Below are 20637 nucleotides of genomic sequence, written 5' to 3'. Positions count from 1 at the left end.
TGTATTATTGTATTTGTAAGGAAAGATGTATTATTTGAATACTAGATCTGGTGGTTTGGAGTTGGGACCTATGGTGTCAACAACCAGATCTATGGTGTATCCTCTCATCATGTCTGTAATTTTAATGAATTTTGTTTGAAGTTATAAGTTCTGCATATGGTTAGAGGATTCAACCACTTAAACAAGCTCAAGTGGCTCTATTTGTATTATTGTAATTGCAATTTTGATTTTCTAATATTCTTAAACTTAATCAGTAATATGCTAAATTTGATGCAGGAAAGCTAGACCTTTTTTAATGGTTGAAGTCATTGGGCCAATCCTTGATGTTCTTAAGTACTTCGGTCATAATGCTAGCAAATATCTAAAATACCAAAAGAAATTCACGGAATACGTTGATGATTTCAATCAAGCACAAGCCGATTTACGTGCCAAGGAGGCAGATTTTCAGCAGCAGTTGGAAGACGAGCATCACTTTGGGAAAATGCAAAAACAGGAAGTTAAAAGATGGTTTGAGAAAGTGGAGAAAAAACTTGGTCAGGCTCTACATGTTAAAGATAAAATCAGTAAAGGAAAATATAGCTTCCACTCATGTTTGAGGCAGCTTGTTGATGAGGTAACTCAAGCAATGAAGGAAGTGCATGCTGAAGGAAATTTCTCTAGGGGCTTGGTTGTTAATGATCCTTCTACCATAGCGGTTAATCTACCTACACCAGAAGTAGTAGGTGCGATCAATGTTAGAGAAGAAATTTATCAGTACTTGATGGGAGATGCAGTTGGATTGATTGTTGTGTGGGAGATGGGCGAAATCGGGAAAACAACCATTATGAAGGATGTCTATAATAGGTTGCTGAAAGAGAGTAAATTTAGAAAATTGATTTGGGTAACTGTATCCCAAGACTTCGACATTCCAAGACTGCAAAATAACATTGCTTCTTAATTGGGGAGAAATTTGTCAGATAATGAAGATGCAATCGTCTTTGCAGGGAAGTTGTCAAAAATGTTGAGAGGACAAATGAGGTATGTACTAATATTGGATGATGTATGGAGAAGCTTTTCCCTTGAGGATATTGGAATCCTTGAGCCTACAACATATAATAGATGCAAATTAGTGTTGACTACACGTTCAAAAAGGGTTGTTGAATCAATGGGATTTAAGAAAGTTAAAGTTCCTTGTTTTTCTATGGAGGAAGCCATGAACTCATTCTTAAGCAAAGTTGGACAAGACATGTTGCCCAATCCAACTTTAGAATCATTGTTAGTATCTCAAGAGTGCAGCTATTTTTAAAATAATAAGACTAAGTCTTAGAAGGATTTGTTAGCTTGTTAGTAGGAGGAGGAGTTGTTAGCTTGTTAGTAGCAATTTGAATTTATTTCTTGTTGAGGTTGTTACTTGGGACTTGTATATAAGGGCTGCTTTGTTAGTCAATGAAATTATCCCTTCATTCCATCTTTAGTTCTATATTTCATTTAAGTTTTTACTAAACCAACAGTGGTATTGAGAGCCATTTTTCTTGAGGGGCTTGTGAAAAGTTTTGTGAGAGTTCTAAAAGAAAAATTGAGAGATACACTTGTGAGGTTTTTGAGGAAAATGGAACCGGGATCGAGTAACCTGTCCATCTTAGCCCCACATGTGTTTGATGGAGAGAATTATCAAGCATGGGCCGTGAGAATGCAAGCATACATGGAGGGTTGTGATTATTGGAAAGCTATCGAGGAAGACTATGAGGTGACTCCACTTCCTAATAATCTAACTATGGATCAGATCAAAATCACAAGGAGAGAACCACCAGGAAGGCTAAGGCAAGGTCTTGTTTTTATACTTCGGTTTCGCCAGCCATATTCAATAGAATTATGGCTTTTCAGCGAAGGAAATATGGGACTACCTCAAAGCTGAGTATCAAAGAGATGAGAGGATCAAGAGCACGAAGGTGTTGAACTTGATCAGAGAATTCGAGAGGCTACAAATGAAGGAGTCTGAGTTAATCAAAGAATATTCAGACAAGTCGATAGATATGGCCAACAAGGTAAGAGTTCTTGGGGCTAATCTCTCTAATTCTAGACTGGTGCAGAAGATACTTGTCTCTGTGCCTGAGAAATATGAAGCACCTATTAACTCTTTTGAGAACACTAAGGACTTGAGTTAATTGAGAGTAGTGGAGTTGATCAGTACTTTACAAGCACAAGAGCAGAGGAGGCTAATGAGGCAGAAGGGAGCATAGAAAGAAGTATGAAGGAGCATTGAAGGCTAAGATGCAGCAAGGCGAAAAAATAGAGGAACGAAAGTAGAATGGGAAGAAGAGTGAACAGTGGTTCAGAAACTATTGCAAAAGGTAATAGTACTGAAAATTATAATAAGTATTCTTCATGTAAGTACTGTGAAAAATAGAATCATCCCCATTTTAGGTGTTGGAGAAGGCCAGATGTGAAATATAGAAGGTGTAACTTGATGGGGCATATTGAGAGGTTTTGCGAGGAATCGAGAAATCAGCAGCAGGGTTAAGTAGATACTGTAGTTGAAGAAGAAGAGGATCATTTGTTTGTCATCTCTTGCTTCTCATCAAGCATTTTATGTGACAGTTGGTTAGTTTATAGTGGTTGTACCAATCACATAACTTATGATGAGAAGCTGTTTAAAGACTTTGACAGGTCATTGAAATCGAAAGTAAGGATAGGAAGCGGACAATACCTAGAAGTGAAGGGAAGAGGCACAATAGCAATAGAGAGCTATGCTGGAACTAAATTGATTTCAGATGTTTTGTTCGTACCTGACATTGATCAAAACTTGTTGAGTGTGGGGCAATTGGTAGAGAAGAGATTCAAGGTGATGTTCGAAAAGAGAATGTGTCTGATCCTTGACTCTAGTGGCAATGAATTGTTTAGGATCAAGATGAAGAAGAAGAGGTTTTCATTGAATCCATTTAAGGAGGAGCAAGTGGCATCCAAGTGTCAGGAAGATAATCCTATTGTGCAAGAACAACTGCAAATCAAGTGTTTTGAGAATGAGGAGTTGCATGCAAAGGTAACTCTCTTGGAGCAGCAGGTGACATCTCTCACTGATAAACTATCTTTTTTTGCACATAAAATATCTGAAGAACATGCTGAGGAGCCACGGAAAAAGGATCTATCTTAGAAGATCAAGAGTAATGTGCAACTTTTAGAAGAGAATAGTGGGTTATGTTTTCAAAATCAAAAGCTGACTGAAGAAGCTTCATATGCAAAAGAATTGACATCTGTAGATGTTGTTGACTTTAAGAATTTAGTTAGTAAGGTGATTAAGCTTTCAATGCAAAATAAAAAATTGAAAAAGGAGTTATTAGCTGTGAGAAGATTGGTTAATTAAATTATAAATCGTATTAATCGCAAGTATAGTGACAACACAAGATCTTGGAAGAAGGGAAAGCATTCTGGCCACTCTCATGACTTTTCTAGAGCAACTTGTGATGATTTTGAATTATGGAATTTTGATTTAGATGGCATTGCATGCTAGGAAACAATTAGAGGCAACTCTTGAAGCTGCACTAGTCGAGAAGGAATTCATAAAAGGCGAATATTTAAGAAACTGGTTTTCAGAGATCAGATGACAGATATTTTACTACATTTTTCATGTTAGTCGTTTTGAGTTTCTTAATAATAAATTTGGTGTCTGCAGCACTTGAGTTAGGAGGAGAATGTTAGTATCTCAAGGCTGTAGCTATTTTTAAAATAATAAGACTAAGTCTTAGAGGGATTTGTTAGCTTGTTAGTAGGAGGAGGAGTTGTTAACTTGTTGTAGCAATTTGAATTTATTTCTTGTTGAGGTTGTTACTTGGGACTTGAATATAAGGGCTGCTTTGTTAGTCAATAAAATTATCCCCCCATTTCGTCTTTAGTTCTATATTTCATTTAAGTCTTTACTAAACCAACAATCATTAATGAAACTTGCTGTGAGGGAATGTGATGGACTTCCTCTAGCAGTTGTCACACTGGCTGGTTGTATGAGGGGAAAATCCGATCCTCGTATGTGGGAAAATGCTATAGATGAATTACGAGGCTACATCAGAAACATCCATAATATGGAAGATAAGGTGTATGGATGTTTAAAATTCAGCTATGATCGTCTACAACGAATAGACTAATATTGCCTTTTGTATTGTGCATTATATCTTGAAGATGATGAAATCGATAAAGATTTGATAATTGAAAAATGGATTGAAGAAGGGCTTATAGATGAAATGGGAAGTAGAAAAGCAATGGAGGGTAGCGGTCATTCCATTTTGCAAAAGCTTGAAGAAAATTGTTTGCTAGAAAGGGTTGAATATAAGCCATGTATAAAAATGAATGATCTTGTTAGAGATATGGCATTGTATATCACAAGGAAAAGATTTCTATAAAATCGAGTATGCGGTTGGAAGAGGTGCCAAACATGGAAGAATGGGGTGAAGATTTGGAGAAGGTTTCTTTAATGGGAAACTACATCTCAACAATTCCTCAAACCATGAAATGCCTGAAATTTCCAAAACTCATAACATTGTTGCTCTCATGGAATCCATTGAAAGAAATACCAGAATCTTTCTTTGAGCACTTTCTTAACCTTAAGATTCTTGATCTTTCTAATACGCTTTTAGAGAGTTTGCCTAATTCTATTTCTAGTTTGGAGAAACTCACGGTATTGTTGCTTAGAGGATGTTGGTGTTTAAAGAGTTTGCCTTGTCTATCGAAACTTCTAGCTTTGAAGAAATTGGATCTTAGGGACAGTGGAATCGAGAAAATCCCTCAAGGTTTAGAAATGTTGGTAAATCTTAGATATCTAAATCTTAAACGTACCTCTCATCTAACAGTGATTCCTGCTGGATCACTCTCAAAACTATGCCAGCTTCAGTATTTGTCAATTCATTCAAAATTGAGAAGCGCAGAAGAGTTGAAGGAATTGAATAAGTTGGAGGTTTTTTATGGCTCCTTCCATAACGTGGGTGACTTGACCAAGTTTGCAAGTAAGAAAAAAACGCTTTAGAAATACTACATTTGGGTATGTTCTGAAATCACCTATTTTGATCCCCCGGGTTCTAGTAATTTTGTTAAATTTGAAGGGATTAAAATTGATGTTGGAGATGAAATTATACTTCCATACGGTGTCGACGAATTAAGTCTACTGGGATGCAAGGGTGTGAGAAGTATAAACGATGTTGGATTGAGAGATGCAACTGATTTGAAAGAATGTGAACTTTGTGCTTGTAGTGAATTGGAATGTGTAATTTCATCCAAGTGTGATCAGCTTCAAAAACTTGAGTCTCTGAAGCTAAGTGAGTTAGAGAATTTGAAAGTCGTGGTTGAAGTTGGAGCTAGAGAACCATCAGTCGGCATATTTTCCTCCCTTAGAAGGATCAGTCTATCGCGTTGTGATAAAATTAAGAAATTGTTTTCAGCTGATTGGGTTCTAAGCAACCTGGAAGAGATGGATGTTGTGGGTTGTAGTGAATTGGAAGAAATAATAACAGAATCCGAGAAAACAAGATTGGGTTCCAATAATGATACCATCAAATTCCCTTTCCCCAAGCTGAGGTTTTTAGTATTGACTAGTCTAGTACAATTGCAGCGCATTTGTAGTGAAAATAGAGTAATGGTTTGTGATTCTCTCCAACACATTACAATAAGTAATTGTCCAAAGCTAAAGCGGATTCCTCTATATCTTCCACAGCTTGAGAATGATGATGGAGAACTATCTCCTTCTAATTCTCTCCAGATAATCCAAATGCATTCGAGAGATTGGTGGGAAGCAGTGGAGTGGGAGCACCCTAATTTCAATATTAAGAACGTTGTTCGACCTTTGCTCGAGTTTTGGAGCACCTCAGATGAAGATGCTTGATGAAGTCTGTTTAAAACCATAACAGTGTAAGCAAATCTTTTATCATACATTTGCAGATCTTTTTCTTGGTCTTTGTTTTGGTAGAAACAATTGAAGAAGAAGACGAAGGTTTTGGTGTTGTTTGCTTTGCAATTCTAGAGGTTTTAATTTTTAAAATTAGCTGCAATTCAAGATTCTTGAATAAATATTTACTTTTTCTGCTGTAATATTTACAAGTAGATTTATGCAATTTTTTTTTTAGTTTTAAAAGTACAAAAAAAGTACAATTACATCTATATATATTATTAATTACAATTCACAATGAATGAAGAATTGAATAAAATCTAAACAAGTGTTGGAGTTTGAGTGTAATTTAACCGGGTAAAGTAAGAGTTGCAAACAGAGCACCAACAACAACGTAATATACCCGGGTAAAGAATGAAGAAAAAAATGCTTGAAGTTCAGGCTTTAAGAGCAACAATTGGAAGGAAAACAAGAACAGAACTAAAGCAAAGAAAGAAGGAGCATGAAGAATAGTTGAGAGTATTGATGGAAAAATGAATTGTATTTTTTTCATACATTCATCATAGGCAGATTGCCATTACATATATCAAAAATAAAGAAAAAATTACAAGTCAAATTTCTACCTAAACATACACCTACTTCCACTAAGCTTTCCAAATAACAAAAACTTAACTTGTACATTAACACAAAGCTGGTTAACAGCTCCATCAACATCAAATTACATCAATCAAAAAGCTTATAGCAAACTAGACTTCAAAATGAACAAAATATTAGTTCAAATCTAACAACAACACAAAACCAAGGTTGCTGCATGCTTGTCACGAGCCTGCATGGCCAGCTTCCAACTGCACTTGCTTCATACCAGTTGCATGGAGATCAGCTTCAACACTTCTCCTTGAGCTTCATGCTGCAAACTCCCATGAGCTTTCTTAACTTCTTAAATCTCGACACGCCAAGACCCTTGGTCAAGATATCAGCAATTTGATCCTCCGAATTGCAATGAACCAGCTTTATTTCACAAGCTTGCTCCATCTCCCTTATTACATGCAGCTTTATGTCAAAGTGCTTAGTTCTACAATGGAAGACAGGGTTCTTTGCAATTGCAACAGTAGATTTGTTGTCACAAAGTATCTCTGTTGCTTCTACTTGAGATAAGTTCAAATCAGCTAAGATTTTCCTCAGCTAAATAGCTTGGTTTACTGCACTAGCAGCAGCTACATATTCGGCCTCAGCAGTCGATTGAGCTACCTGATGTGCTCTTCATATCGTCTTTAGAACCAACCCAGTCACTATCTGTGTAGCCTTTCAATCTAAGTTCTGCAGCCTTGCTAAACAAGAGACCATGATTTAGAGTACCTTTAATGTATCTCAGTACTCGTTTTGCAGCTTGAAAATGTTGTACATTGCAGCAGTGCATGAATCTAGAAAGTAGACTTATAGCAAACATGATGTCTGGTCTCGTTGCAGTCAAGTATAGAAGACAACCAATTAAGCTTCTGTAGGTAGTTTCACAGACTTCTTCATGACCCTCATGGCTTGATAGTTTCAACCCAGTTACAATAGGTGTAGGAGTTGGCTTGCAGTTCAGCATTGAAAAATTTGTCAACACCTTCAAGGCAAATGATTCCTGTTTCAAGAAGATGCCTTCTTGTGTCTGGCTTACTTCCATTCCTAGGAAGTATGTCATCAGCCCCAGGTCAGTCATTTCGAACATTTGCATCATCTTTGTCTTAAATTCTGCCAAATCAACTTCATCTCCTCCTGTTACCAATAGGTCATCAACATACAATGACACCACAAGCTGAGTTTCAGTTTTATTCTTCTTGACATACAGCTTTGGCTCACTAGCACTTCTCTCAAACTTCAAACTAAGCAGATAAGAGTCAATTCTAGCATACCATTCTCTGGGTGCTTGTTTTAGGCCATATAAGGCCTTTCTTAGTTTGTAAACCAATTCTTCCTTGCCAGGTACTTCAAATCCCTCTGGTTGCTCGACATAAATTTCCTCTTCAAGGATTCCATTTAGAAAGGCCGATTTCACATCTAGTTGATAGACATTCCACTGCATATGAGCAGCCAATCCAACAATCAGCCTAATCGTATCCAATCTGGCAACAGGAGCATATGTTTCAAAGTAATCTAGTCCATATTTTTGACTGAATCCTTTTACCACAAGTCTAGCCTTCAGTTTATTCAGACTTCCATCAGCATTCTGCTTGGCCTTGTAGACCCATTTTACTCCAATAATATTCCTGTTAGCAGGCTTCTCAACCAGCTTCCAAGTCTGGTTCTTCTCGATCATGGCAATTTCATCTGCCATTGCCTGTTTCCAACCTTCATGCTTCACAGCCTCTTCAAAATAGGTTGGCTCTACTAAGGCTAAATGTGCCCTTTCATAGATTTCAGCCAAGGATCTGGTACCTCTGATTGGCACATCATCAAAGTCCATATCAGGACTATTTTTTCTGACTCTGGTTGATCAACCACAAGTTCTTCAGAGACAGCTTCAGGTTCATTCTTGTCCCAATTCCAGCTTGCTCTCTCATTGAACACAACATCTCTACTTGCAAATACTTTGTTTGTTGAAGGATCTAAGATTCTATAGCCCTTTTTCTCTGAGCTATAGCCTACCAGGATGCCTGCTTGTGCTCTTTTGTCAAACTTACTTCTTTTAACAGCTGGAACTTGTGAATAGCATAAGCAACCAAAGATTCTTAAGTGAGCCAGTGATGGCTTGAATCCAAACCAAGCCTCAAATGGAGTCCTTTTCTCTAAAGCTTTGGTTGGAAGTCTGTTTTGAACATAAACAGCAGTATTTACTGCCTCAGCCCATAAATTTTTGGGCAAGTTCTTCTCAAATATCATGCATCTGGCCATATCAAGTAGGCTTCTATTTTTTCTTTCACTTACCCCATTTTGCTGAGGTGTGTACATATTTGTTAGTTGATGTTTAATGCCAGCTCTTGCACAAATGTCTTAGAACTGAGCTGAAATATATTTTGTCCCATTGTCTGATCTTATGGACTTTAGTTTACAGCCAGTCTCTGTCTCAGCTGCTGTTTTAAACTTCAGGAAGGCTTGAACAACTTCAGTCTTATTCTTTAAGAAGTAAATCCAGCAGTATCTGGTACTATCATCAATGAAAAGAATGAAGTACCTGCTGCCATTGAGTGACTCAGACTTCATAGGGCCACACACATCTGTGTGCACTAATTGAAGTTTCTCTGAGGCTCTCCAGGCTGTGTTTGTCAGAAATGGAAGCCTAGCTTGCTTTCCCATCTAATAGACTTCACAAACATCTTCATTCTGAATTGTCTTGGTGAAGTTTTCAACCATTTCCTTACTGACCATCCGAGCCATAGACTTAAAGTTGGCATGACCAAGTCTTTGATGCCACAGCTTGGTATTTTCTATTGAAGCTATATGGGCTGTGTGTGAGTCACCTGACCAGTCAACTTCAAAACATTTGTCACTCATGGTGACTGTCATAAGTATGGACCCTTTTTGGTCACTGATTTGGCACCCCTTTCCTTTAAAGACCACAGTATATCCTTTTTCCAGCAACTGAGCTATGCTCAACAAATTTCTATCAATTTCAGGTACAAACAGTACATTTGGGATGAGTTTGTTACCTGATGGAGTGCATATTATCACATCACCTATGCCTTCTGCCTGAATACAGTGTCCATCTCCAATTTTTACTCTAGTCTTACAGCTTCTATCTAGAGTTTTGAAGATAGTTGCATCTGGTGACATGTGGTTGGTGTAGCCACTGTCAAGGAACCATCCCTTTTTAACCTTGCATTTTGCAGCTAAACATGAGACTGCAAACACTTGTTCTTCACTGTCACTGCCTTGTTCAGCTACTCGAGCCTCTTCATTCTTGTGTTGAGGTTGGTTTTGGCCAGGTCTGCCTTTTTCTTTGCAGACTCTTTCAACATGGCCCTTCTTCTTGCAATGTTGACATATGGCATCTGGTCTGAACTAGCATCTGGCCTCTGGATGACCGGGCCTTTTGCAATGTCTGCATGGTCTGTCCCATTTTTTTGAGGCATCAGCTTTGGATTTATCCCTCTAGTTTTTCTTGCCTTTGTAGGCAGCATTACTCGAGCTAGGCTTGCTCTTGGCCTGAAATGCACCCTCCTGGTGCTCATTGAACCTGCTGGCTCTTCTCTGCTCCTGAGTATAAAGAGCATTGATAAGCTCAGTCAGGGAGATCCTTGTCAAGTCTCTCGAGTCCTCTAAGGAGGATATCTTTGCCTCATATCTCTCTGGTAAAGTAGAGAGAACCTTCTCAACTATCCTTACTTCATCAAACTGCTCACCAAGGAGCCTTATACTGTTTACAACAGCCATTATCCTGTCAAAATATTGTTTGACAGTTTTCTCTTCTTTTATTTTTAGATTCTCGAAATCCCTTCTCAGATTTAGAAGCTGCTGCTGCTTGGTCCTCTCAGTTCCCTGGAACTCCTCCTTAAGCTTGTCCCAAGCCTGCTTCGGGGTCTCACAGGTCATGATCCTGGTGAAGATCACATCAGAAACACAGTTCTGAATACAGGACATGGCCTTGTGCCTTTTGGTCCTCTCATCTGCATGTTGTCTGATTTGAGCCACTGTTGGGTTAGCTCTCAGTGGAGCTGGCTCGATGTCTGTGTTAACAACTTCCCACAGATCAAAGGCCTGCAGGTAAGTCCTCATCTTAACCTGCCATATGTGGAACCCTTCACCATTAAAGACTGGTGGTGCAGCAGGAGAAAAGCCTGATGAAGCCATTTAATTTTCAACAACAGGTCCTCTAAGATGGAAGCTCTAATACCAATTGTTGGAGTTTGAGTGTACTTTAACCGGGTAAAGTAAGAGTTGCAAACAGAGCACCAACAACAACGTAATATACCCGGGTAAAGAATGAAGAAAAAAATGCTTGAAGTTCAGGCTTTAAGAGCAACAATTGGAAGGAAACAAGAACAGAACTAAAGCAAAGAAAGAAGGAGCATGAAGAATAGTTGAGAGCATTGATGGAAAAATGAATTGTATTTTTTTCATACATTCATCATAGGCAGATTGCCATTACATATATCAAAAATAAAGAAAAACTTACAAGTCAAATTTCTACCTAAACATACACCTACTTCCACTAAGCTTTCCAAATAACAAAAACTTAACTTGTACATTAACACAAAGCTGGTTAACAGCTCCATCAACATCAAATTACATCAATCAAAAAGCTTATAGCAAACTAGACTTCAAAATGAACAAAATATTAGTTCAAATCTAACAGCAACACAAAACCAAGGTTGCTGCATGCTTGTCACGAGCCTGCATGGCCAGCTTCCAGCTGCACTTGCTTCATACCAGCTGCATGGAGATCAGCTTCAACAACAAGGCTTATGAACAGTGTAAAAGGTAGTTCCACACATTGCAAATGTAGATGATTAGACTTAGTCTTTATTAACAATGTTAACACCTCATTAGTAACTATTTTATGTACTTTAGTAAATTAAAAAATGGCATTAATGCATTACCGTTTATTTCTTCACCCATGGCAAAAGAGATTAGTCATTGCTACTTGCAGTGAATACTCTGATTTCAACCAAATTATATACCACAAATGTGCATCAAATATAAAACACATTTTAGCTCAAATTAAGAGACTATTTGCTGGGTTTTGCTTAGTTTCATCGTCTCCTACATGCCGTAAAATTTTGTTTATTATTTCCCTGTTGTGAACAATGCATGAAAATGGTGTAAAGAAACCTGAGTTCAACTGGTAAATAACCCACTTACCTACATATTATAAATTTAAATGAAATATAGCTACATACACAGACACAGTTACGCACCATTGCTACAGGTTTATAATTAAAAAATATTTCCAACTTGACCACAAACCTTATTCCTATATGGAGTCATGCTTCCAAATTTGAATGAAAGCCTAATTTAGAGAGGTCGAAATTGTATTGGTCGTACTTTTGATTTGGGGTTTTCTTGGTCACAAACAATAGAAAATGAGTTGCGCACATGCAAATTTTTTTTTGGCATGCAGTAGGCACGTTTGCCTTTGCTATTAATTTATATGGTAAACTGTAGTATTTTTTTAATAAATCTAACACTTTTATTGCCTTGAGATTTGGATCCATGGTTGATCAGCCAGCTAACACATTATTTTGCATACGATTTGACCCATCGCCCCACTATTCGACTACTACTATCTAAGAAAAAAAAAGTTAAAGAACAATACTGAAGATTATTCTTGGAGTCATTGATTTCAGCTATTCTTAAGCAAACGCTAGTAATTCCTTCTTTAGTTGGATCTTTTGAAGTGGAGAAAAGAGTTTGGCACTAGCATTCTTTATTCCAAGCTAGATTCAAGTAAGCTTCAATAAATTGGCCATAGCGTGCATCTTATACTCTGCTACTTGTGTTGCCTTTTATTCTTTTATTATCTCAAAATTCACCAAATTTTGAAAAACAAGTTGTGCTAACACACATATACACCCAACTCTTATGTGATATCTTACGTATGTTGCATACATATCATTTTGTTTAGTCCCTTTATGCGGATCTCATTTGTGTTGGATAAATGGCAGTACAAAGAAGCAAATCAAATGAAGCAAAAAGAGAACAAAAAAAACTCAGCAAAGAATTGTAACTGAAGTCATATATTTTTTCATTCAAATTTTTGAATATATGGGAGTTACAAGTAATGTTTGACAGTTACCTACTAACTTAACTGCCCTTACTTAATACATACTAAAATAATGCAAGTTGATTACAAAAGAAGGCTGGCATAGCTATTACATCAGTCAATTTTCCTACTGACTTTGCTGTCAAAATACAAAAGAATTGAACAAAGTTCCATAGGAACAAAACATCTAAAATGTGATCTTCCAAGAGAACCAGCTTCATTACTTTACTTCAAAACAGTGTAGCAGCTCAAATTATACAATTTGTTGCTGCTGGTCTTTGATCAATTTTCTGCTGCTGGTTCTCTGTTGCAATGCAGGCCACAGCTTCAACACTCCTCCTTGGGCTGTATGCAACAAACACCAATCTTTTCTTTCAAAGCATTAAATCGGTTGGCTCCCAATGGTTTAGTTAAAATGTCAGCTAACTGAATTTCTGAACTGCAATGAACTAAGCTAACCTCCCTCGATTGCTCAGCTTCTCTAACAAAATGAAATTTGATTTTGAAGTGTTTAGTCTTATCATGGAAGACTGGATTTTTGGCTATGGCCACAGCTGATTGGTTATCCACTCTAATCTCAGTAGGCTGAGCTTGATTTTCATTCAAATCATCCAAAATCTTCCTAAGCCAAATGGCTTGATTTACTGCTGCTGCAGCTGAGATATACTCAGCCTCTGCTGTGGATTGTGCAACAGTTTGTTGCTTCTTTGAACTCCAGCTGAAAACACTCGAGCCTAAGGTGAAAAAATAACCTGAAGTGCTCCTCATGTCATCAACTGACCCTGCCCAATCGCTATCAGAATAGCCTAAGAGTTTCAGCTCCTTTGCCCTCCAAAACTTTACACCAGCATCGATGGTTCCTTTGACATACCTTAACACTCTTTTTGCTGCCTTCAGATGTGCCACATTACTGCAGTGCATAAACCTTGAAAGTAGACTAACAGCATAGACAATGTCTGGTCTAGTTGCTGTTAAATAAAGCAGACAACCAATTAAGCTTCTATATGCTTTCTCATCTACTCGATCATGCTTACTAGCACTTGACAATTTCTCCCCCAATGCAACTGGTGTAGTGACTGATTTGCATTTCGACATGCAAAATTTTTCAAGCACCTTGGAAGCAAATGTTTGTTGACTTATGAAAATACCATCACTTCCTTGTCTGATTTCCATACCAAGAAAATAAGTCATTAGACCAAGGTCAGTCATCTCAAAGACATGTTGCATCTGCTTCTTAAAGTCTTCTACCAGTTCATCTTTACAACCAATGACTAGCAGATCATCAACATACAAGGAAACAATTTGCAAAGTTTCCTTCTGATCCTTCTTAACATAGAGTGTAGGCTCACTGACACTCTTTATGAACCCGAGCCTTGCCAAGTAGCCATCAATCCTCTCATACCAGGCTCTTGGAGCCTGCTTTAGGCCATATAAGGCCTTTTTCAACTTGTAAACCTTCTGTTCTTCACCAGAGACCTCAAAACCCTCAGGTTGCTCAATGAATATTTCTTCATTAAGAAAGCCATTTAGAAAGGCTGACTTAACATCTAAATGGTGCACCTTCCAGTGCTTTTGAGTTGCCAAAGCAAGCAGCAGTCTGATAGTGTCCAACCTTGCAATAGGTGCAAAGGTTTCAGAAAAATCAACCCCTTGGAGCTGACTATAACCTTTTACAACCAATCTGGCCTTGTGTCTGTTCAAAGTACCATCAGCATTGTTTTTAGTCCTAAAGACCCATTTGACACCAATGATTCTTCTGTTTTCAGGTCTATCCACAAGCTCCCATGTATCATTTTTCTGAATCATTTTAAATTCAGTTTCCATAGCATCCTGCCAGCACTTTTCTTTTACAGCTTCTTCAAAACATGAAGGCTCTACTATGGTTACTGCACATCTCTCATAGATGTCTGTTAATGTCCTAGTGCCTCGAACAGGTTCATCATCATAGCCATTTTCAGTTACTTCTTCATTTTCAGCTTGCTGCAGATCAACATCAATCTGTTCTCCCTCGGGCAAATTTGCTTCAATTCCATCCCATTTCCAGCTACTTACTTCACTAAATTTCACATCTCTGCTCACTACAACCTTCTTGGTCAGTGGATAAAAGACTCTGTATCCTTTCTTCACATTGTTGTAGCCAACAAACACCCCGGGCATGGACCTCCTGTCCAACTTGGTTCTTCTCTCCTCAGGTACCAACACATAACATAGACAACCAAATACCTTCAAATGTGAGACAGATGGTTTTTGTCCAAACCAGGCTTCAAAGGGTGTTTTACCCTTGACTGCATTAGTTGGCAGCCTATTCAACAAGTAAATAGCTGTATTCACAGCTTCAGCCCAAAAAGCATTAGGCATTTTAGCCTCAAATAACAAACACCTAGCCATATCAAGGACTGTTCTGTTTTTCCTTTCACAGACACCATTTTGTTGTGGTGTGTACACAGTAGTCAATTGGTGTTGAATTCCAGCATCATCACACAATTTTTGAAACTTCTGAGATACATACTCAGAACCATTGTCAGACCTCAAACATTTCAATTTGCAATTTGCTTGGTTTTCAACCAAGGCTTTAAATTTGCAGAAAGAACCATAAACATCTGACTTATGCTTTAAAAAATTCACCCAACAGAACCTTGAATAATCATCAATAAAAAGTACAAAGTACCTGCTGTCATTTAAGGAGGTGGTCTTCATTGGTCCACAAATGTCTGTATGAACCAGCTGAAGCTTCCCATGAGCTCTCCATGCTTTGTTGACAGGAAATGGTAACCTGGTCTGTTTTCCTAACTGACAGACTTCACACACAGCATCCCTTGGCTCAATTTTAGACATGTCACTGACCAAATCCATCTTTTGCATCATATTCAGAGAATTGTAGTTCACATGTCCCATCCTCCTGTGCCACAAATCAGTCTCATCAGACTGAGATGCATATGCTTTAGCCTGAAGCTGATTCACATCTAAAATGAAAGTCCTATCTTGCATAGCCACTGTGGTTAACACTTCACCAGCAGCATTTTTGATCAAACAGTTCTTGCCTTCAAAAATCAGAGAATAGCCTTTCTCCAATAACTGGCCAACACTTAGCAAGTTTTGGTCAATATCAGGTACATAGAGAACCTTTGAAATGGTTTTAATACCTGACTTGGTGCTTATCAAAGCCTTGCATTTCCCTTTTGCCTCCAGTAGCTCACCATTGCCAATTCTGACTTTGGACTTGAAGGTAGTGTCAAGCTCCTTGAATATACTCTTCTCAGAAGCCATATGGTGGGTGCATCCACTGTCAATCAGCCAAATTTTGTTAGCCTCGCTCGAGCTTGCAAAGCATGATGCTGAAAAAACATGCTCTTCTGGTGTTTCAACCTCTTCTGCAGCTTGAGCTTGGTTTTGAAATTGTGGTTGTGTTTTTGACTTGCTCTTACAGACCTTTTCAATGTGGCCAAATTGCTTGCAGGCTCTGCATTGAATGTCTGGTCTGTACCAGCAGTATTTCTGAAGATGAGTAGTCTTCTTACAATGGACACAAGGTGGGAACTTCCTTTTGACAGGTTCTTTCTTCTTCTTCTCAGTCCAAGGCTTCTTGCCTTTGGCATTTAAGTTTGCATTTGAGCTTTCTCTGCCTCTAGCCTGAAAAGCTCCTTCATAGTGGTCCTCCTGCCTATTTGCCCTTCTCTGCTCTTGAGCATAAAGAGCATTTATAAGCTCTGTCAAAGGGATTGTTGACAAGTCCCTTGAGTCTTCCAGAGAAGAAATTTTTGCCTCATACTTCTCTGGCAAGGTTGTTATGACCTTCTCAACCACTCTTTGGTCACTGAATTCTTCCCCAAGCAGCCTTATGTTGTTGACAGTAGCCATGATTCTGTCAGCATACTACTTGATGGTTTCTGAGTCCTTCATTTTGAGATTTTTAAAATCTCTTCTCATGTTGATCAGCTGCTGTTGCCTGGTCTTGTCAGACCCCTGAAACTCCTCCTTGAGTTTGTCCCAGGCCTGCTTTGGAGTGTCACAAGCCATTATTCTTGTGAAAATAACATCAGAAACTCCACTTTGAAGGCACGACATAGCCTTATACTTCTTGGCACAGTCTTCATTGTGCTGCCTGATCTGGGCTATGGTCGGGTTGGCTCTTAGTGGTGGTGGCTCAATGTCATTGAGAACAACATTCCACAGATCATGTGCCAGTAAATATGTTCTCATTTTTACTGCCCAGATGTTGTAATTTTCTCCAGCAAAGACAGGTGGAGGAGGTGGTGTAAAACTCATTTTCAGCAACCAAAAACAACCTTTGCTTCTTTTGTTTCAAGTATAGCTTGCTTAATGACAGTGTACAACCAAGGCCCTCAAAGACTGAAAGCTCTGGATACCATTTGTTGGATAAATGGCAGTACAAAGAAGCAAATCAAATGAAGCAAAAAGAGAACAAAAAAACTCAGCAAAGAATTGTAACTGAAGTCATATATTTTTTCATTCAAATTTTTGAATATATGGGAGTTACAAGTAATGTTTGACAGTTACCTACTAACTTAACTGCCCTTACTTAATACATACTAAAATAATGCAAGTTGATTACAAAAGAAGGCTGGCATACCAGCTATTACATCAGTCAATTTTCCTACTGACTTTACTGTCAAAATACAAAAGAATTGAACAAAGTTCCATAGGAACAAAACATCTAAAATGTGATCTTCCAAGAGAACCAGCTTCATTACTTTACTTCAAAACAGTGTGGCAGCTCAAATTATACAATTTGTTGCTGCTGGTCTTTGATCAATTTTCTGCTACTGGTTCTCTGTTGCAATGCAGGCCACAGCTTCAACAATTTGCATATATGTCAAAATGAACTGCATTATTGTGTCTGTAAGGAAAGATGTATTATTTGAAGACTAGATCTGGTGGTGTATCCTCCAATCATGTCTGTAATTTTAGTGAATTTTGTTTAAAGTTATAAATTCTGCATATGGTTAGAGGATTCAACCACTGAAACAAGCTCAAGTGGCTCTATTTGTATTATTGTAATTGTAGTTATGATATTCTAATATTCTTAAACTTAATCATTTACATGCTAAATTTGATGCAGGAAAGCTAGACCTTTTTAATGGCTGAACTCATAGGGCCAATCCTTGATGTTATTAAGTTCATCGGTCGTAATGCTAGCAAATATCTAAAATTCCAAAGGAAATTCACGGAATACGTTGACGATTTCAATCAAGCACAAGCGGATTTGCATGCCAAGGAGGCAGATTTTCAACAGCAGTTGAAAGACGAGCATCAGTTTGGGAAAATGCCAAAGCAGGAAGTTGAAAGATGGTTTGAGAAAGTAGAGCAAAAGCTTGGTCATGCTCAACATGTTGAAGATAAAATCAGTAAAGGAAAATATCTCTTCCGCTCATGCTTGGGGAAGCTTGTTGATGAGGTGACTCAGGCAATGAAGGAAGTGCATGCTGAAGGAAATTTCTCCGGAGGCTTGGTTGTTAATGATCCTTCTACCATAGCGGTTAATCTACCTACACCGGAAGTAGTAGGTGCGATCAATGTTAGAGAAGAAATTTATCAGTACTTGATGGGAGATGCAGTTGGATTGATTGGTGTGTGGGGGATGGGCGGAATCGGGAAAACAACCATTATGAAGGATGTCCATAATAGGTTGTTGAAAGAGAGTAAATTTAGAAAATTGATTTGTGTAACTGTATCTCAAGACTTCGATATTCGAAGGCTGTAAAATAACATCGCTTCTCAATTGGAGAGAAACTTGTCAGATGATGAAGATATAATCGTCCGTGCAGGGAAGTTGTCAAAAATGTTGAGAGGACAAATGAGGCATGTGCTAATATTGGATGATGTATGGAGAAGCTTTTCCCTTGAGGATGTTGGAATCCTTGAGCCTACAACATATAATAGATGCAAATTAGTGTTGACCACACGTTCAGAAAGGGTTGTTGAATCAATGGGATCTAAGAAAGTTAAAGTTCCTTGTTTTTCTATGGAGGAAGCCATGAACTTATTCTTAAGCAAAGTTGGACAAGACATGTTGCCCAATCCAACTTTAGAATCATTAATGAAACTTGCTGTGAGGGAATGTGATGGACTTTCTCTAGCAGTTGTCACACTGGCTAGTTGTATGAGGGGAAAATCTGATCCTCGTATGTGGGAAAATGCTATAGATGAACTACGAGGCTACATCAGAAACATCCACGATATGGAAGATAAGGTGTATGGATGTTTAAAATTCAGCTATGATCGTCTACAACGAGTAGACCAAGATTGCCTTTTGTATTGTGCATTATATCCTGAAGATCATGGAATCTATAAAGATGAGATAACTGAAAATTGGATGGAAGAAGGGCTTATAGATGAAATGGGAAGTATAAAAGCAATGGAGGGTAGCAGTCATTCCATTTTGCAAAAGCTTGAAGAAAATTGTTTGCTAGAAAGGGTTCAGGATAGGCCATGTATAAAAATGCATGATCTTGTTAGAGATATGGCATTGCATATCACAAGGAAAAGATTTCTGGTAAAAGCTGGAATGCAGTTGGAAGAGCTACCAAACGAGGAAGACTGGGGTGAAGATTTGGAGAAGGTTTCTTTGATGCACAATCGCAGCTCAACAATTCCTCAAATGATGAATAGTCCGAAATTTCCAAAACTCACAACGTTGTTGCTCTCGTGGAATTCATTGAAAGAAATTCCAGAATCTTTCTTTGAGCACTTTCCTAACCTTAAGATTCTTGATCTTTCTTATACTCGTTTAGAGAGTTTGCCTAATTCTATTTCCTTTTTGGAGAAACTCACAGTACTGTTGCTTAGAGGATGTTGGTGTTTAAAGAGTTTGCCTTGTCTATCGAAACTTCAAGCTTTGAAGAAATTGGATCTTAGACGCAGTGGAATCGAGGAAATCCCTCAAGGTTTGGAAATTTTGGTAAATCTTAGATATCTCAATCTTCAACGTACCTCTCGTCTAATAGAGATTCCTACTGGAACACTCTCAAAACTATGCCGGCTTCAGTATTTGGCAATTCATTTTAAATTGGAAAGCGAAGAAGAGTTGAGGGAATTGAATAAGTTGGAGGTTTTTGAGGGCCGGTTCCATAACGTGGGTGACTTGAACACGTTTGCAAGTAAGAGAAAAACTCTTTATAAATTCTCCATTTTGGTATGTTATCATATGACCGACCTTCATCCCACGACTTCTAGTAATTTGGTTAGATTTGAAGATGTTACATTTGATATTGGAGGTGAAATTATACTTCCATACGGTATCAAGCAATTAAGTCTATTGAGATGTTGGGGTGTGAGAAGTATAAACGATATTGGATTGAGGAATGCAACTGACTTGAAAGTATGTGAACTTCGTGCTTGTAGGAAGTTGGAATCTGTAATTTCATCCCAGTGTGATCAGCTTCAAACACTCGAGTCTCTGTATCTAAGTGGCTTAGATAATTTGAAAGTCATAGTTGAAGTTAGAGCTGGAGCTGGAGAATCATCAGTCGGCTTATTTTCCTCCCTCAAAGAGATCACTCTAAATGATTGTAACAAAATTAAGAAATTGTTTTCGGCTGATTGGGTTCTAAGCAACCTGGAAGAGATCAGTGTTATGAATTGTAGAGAATTGGAAGAAATAATAACAGAATCCGAGCAAAAAAGATTGGGTTCCAATAATGATACCATCAAATTCCCTTTCCCCAAACTGAGGAGGTTAGAATTGAGTAATCTAGTACAATTGCACCGCATTTGTAGTGAAAATGGAGTGATGGATTGTGATTCTCTCCAATTCATTAGAATAAGTTTTTGTCCAAAGCTAAAGCAGATTCCTCTATATCTTCCACAGCTTGAGATTGATGATGAAGGAAAACTATCTCCTTCTAATTCTCTCCAGAGAATCCAAGTATATCCAATAGATTGGTGGGAAGCAGTGGAGTGGGGGCACCCTAATTTCAATATTAAGAACGTTGTTCGACCCTTGCTCAAGTTTGGGGATGATAGGGGATGGTTTTAAGATGTATGATGAAGTCCGTTTAAAACCATAACAGTGTAAGCGAATCTTTTATCATACATTTGCAGATCTTTTTCTCTCTTTCTTTTAAGTGTTTATTATACTAATACTTGT

At 38.1% G+C, this 20637-nt stretch overlaps 2 pseudogenes; both read left to right on the top strand.

Annotated features, from left to right (window-relative positions):
* The first annotated feature begins 295 nt into the window (after positions 1 to 295).
* Positions 296 to 5842, top strand: LOC121208101 (probable disease resistance protein At4g27220; annotated as a pseudogene).
* Positions 5843 to 16981: 11139 nt separating this feature from the next.
* Positions 16982 to 20544, top strand: LOC107934536 (probable disease resistance protein At4g27220; annotated as a pseudogene).
* The last annotated feature ends 93 nt before the right edge of the window (positions 20545 to 20637 follow it).

This window comes from Gossypium hirsutum, chromosome A10 (genome assembly GCF_007990345.1).
Source record: "Gossypium hirsutum isolate 1008001.06 chromosome A10, Gossypium_hirsutum_v2.1, whole genome shotgun sequence".
Classification (NCBI taxonomy): domain Eukaryota; kingdom Viridiplantae; phylum Streptophyta; class Magnoliopsida; order Malvales; family Malvaceae; genus Gossypium; species Gossypium hirsutum.
Note: the sequence above shows the minus strand (reverse complement) of the source record. Positions and strands in the feature narration are given on the sequence as shown.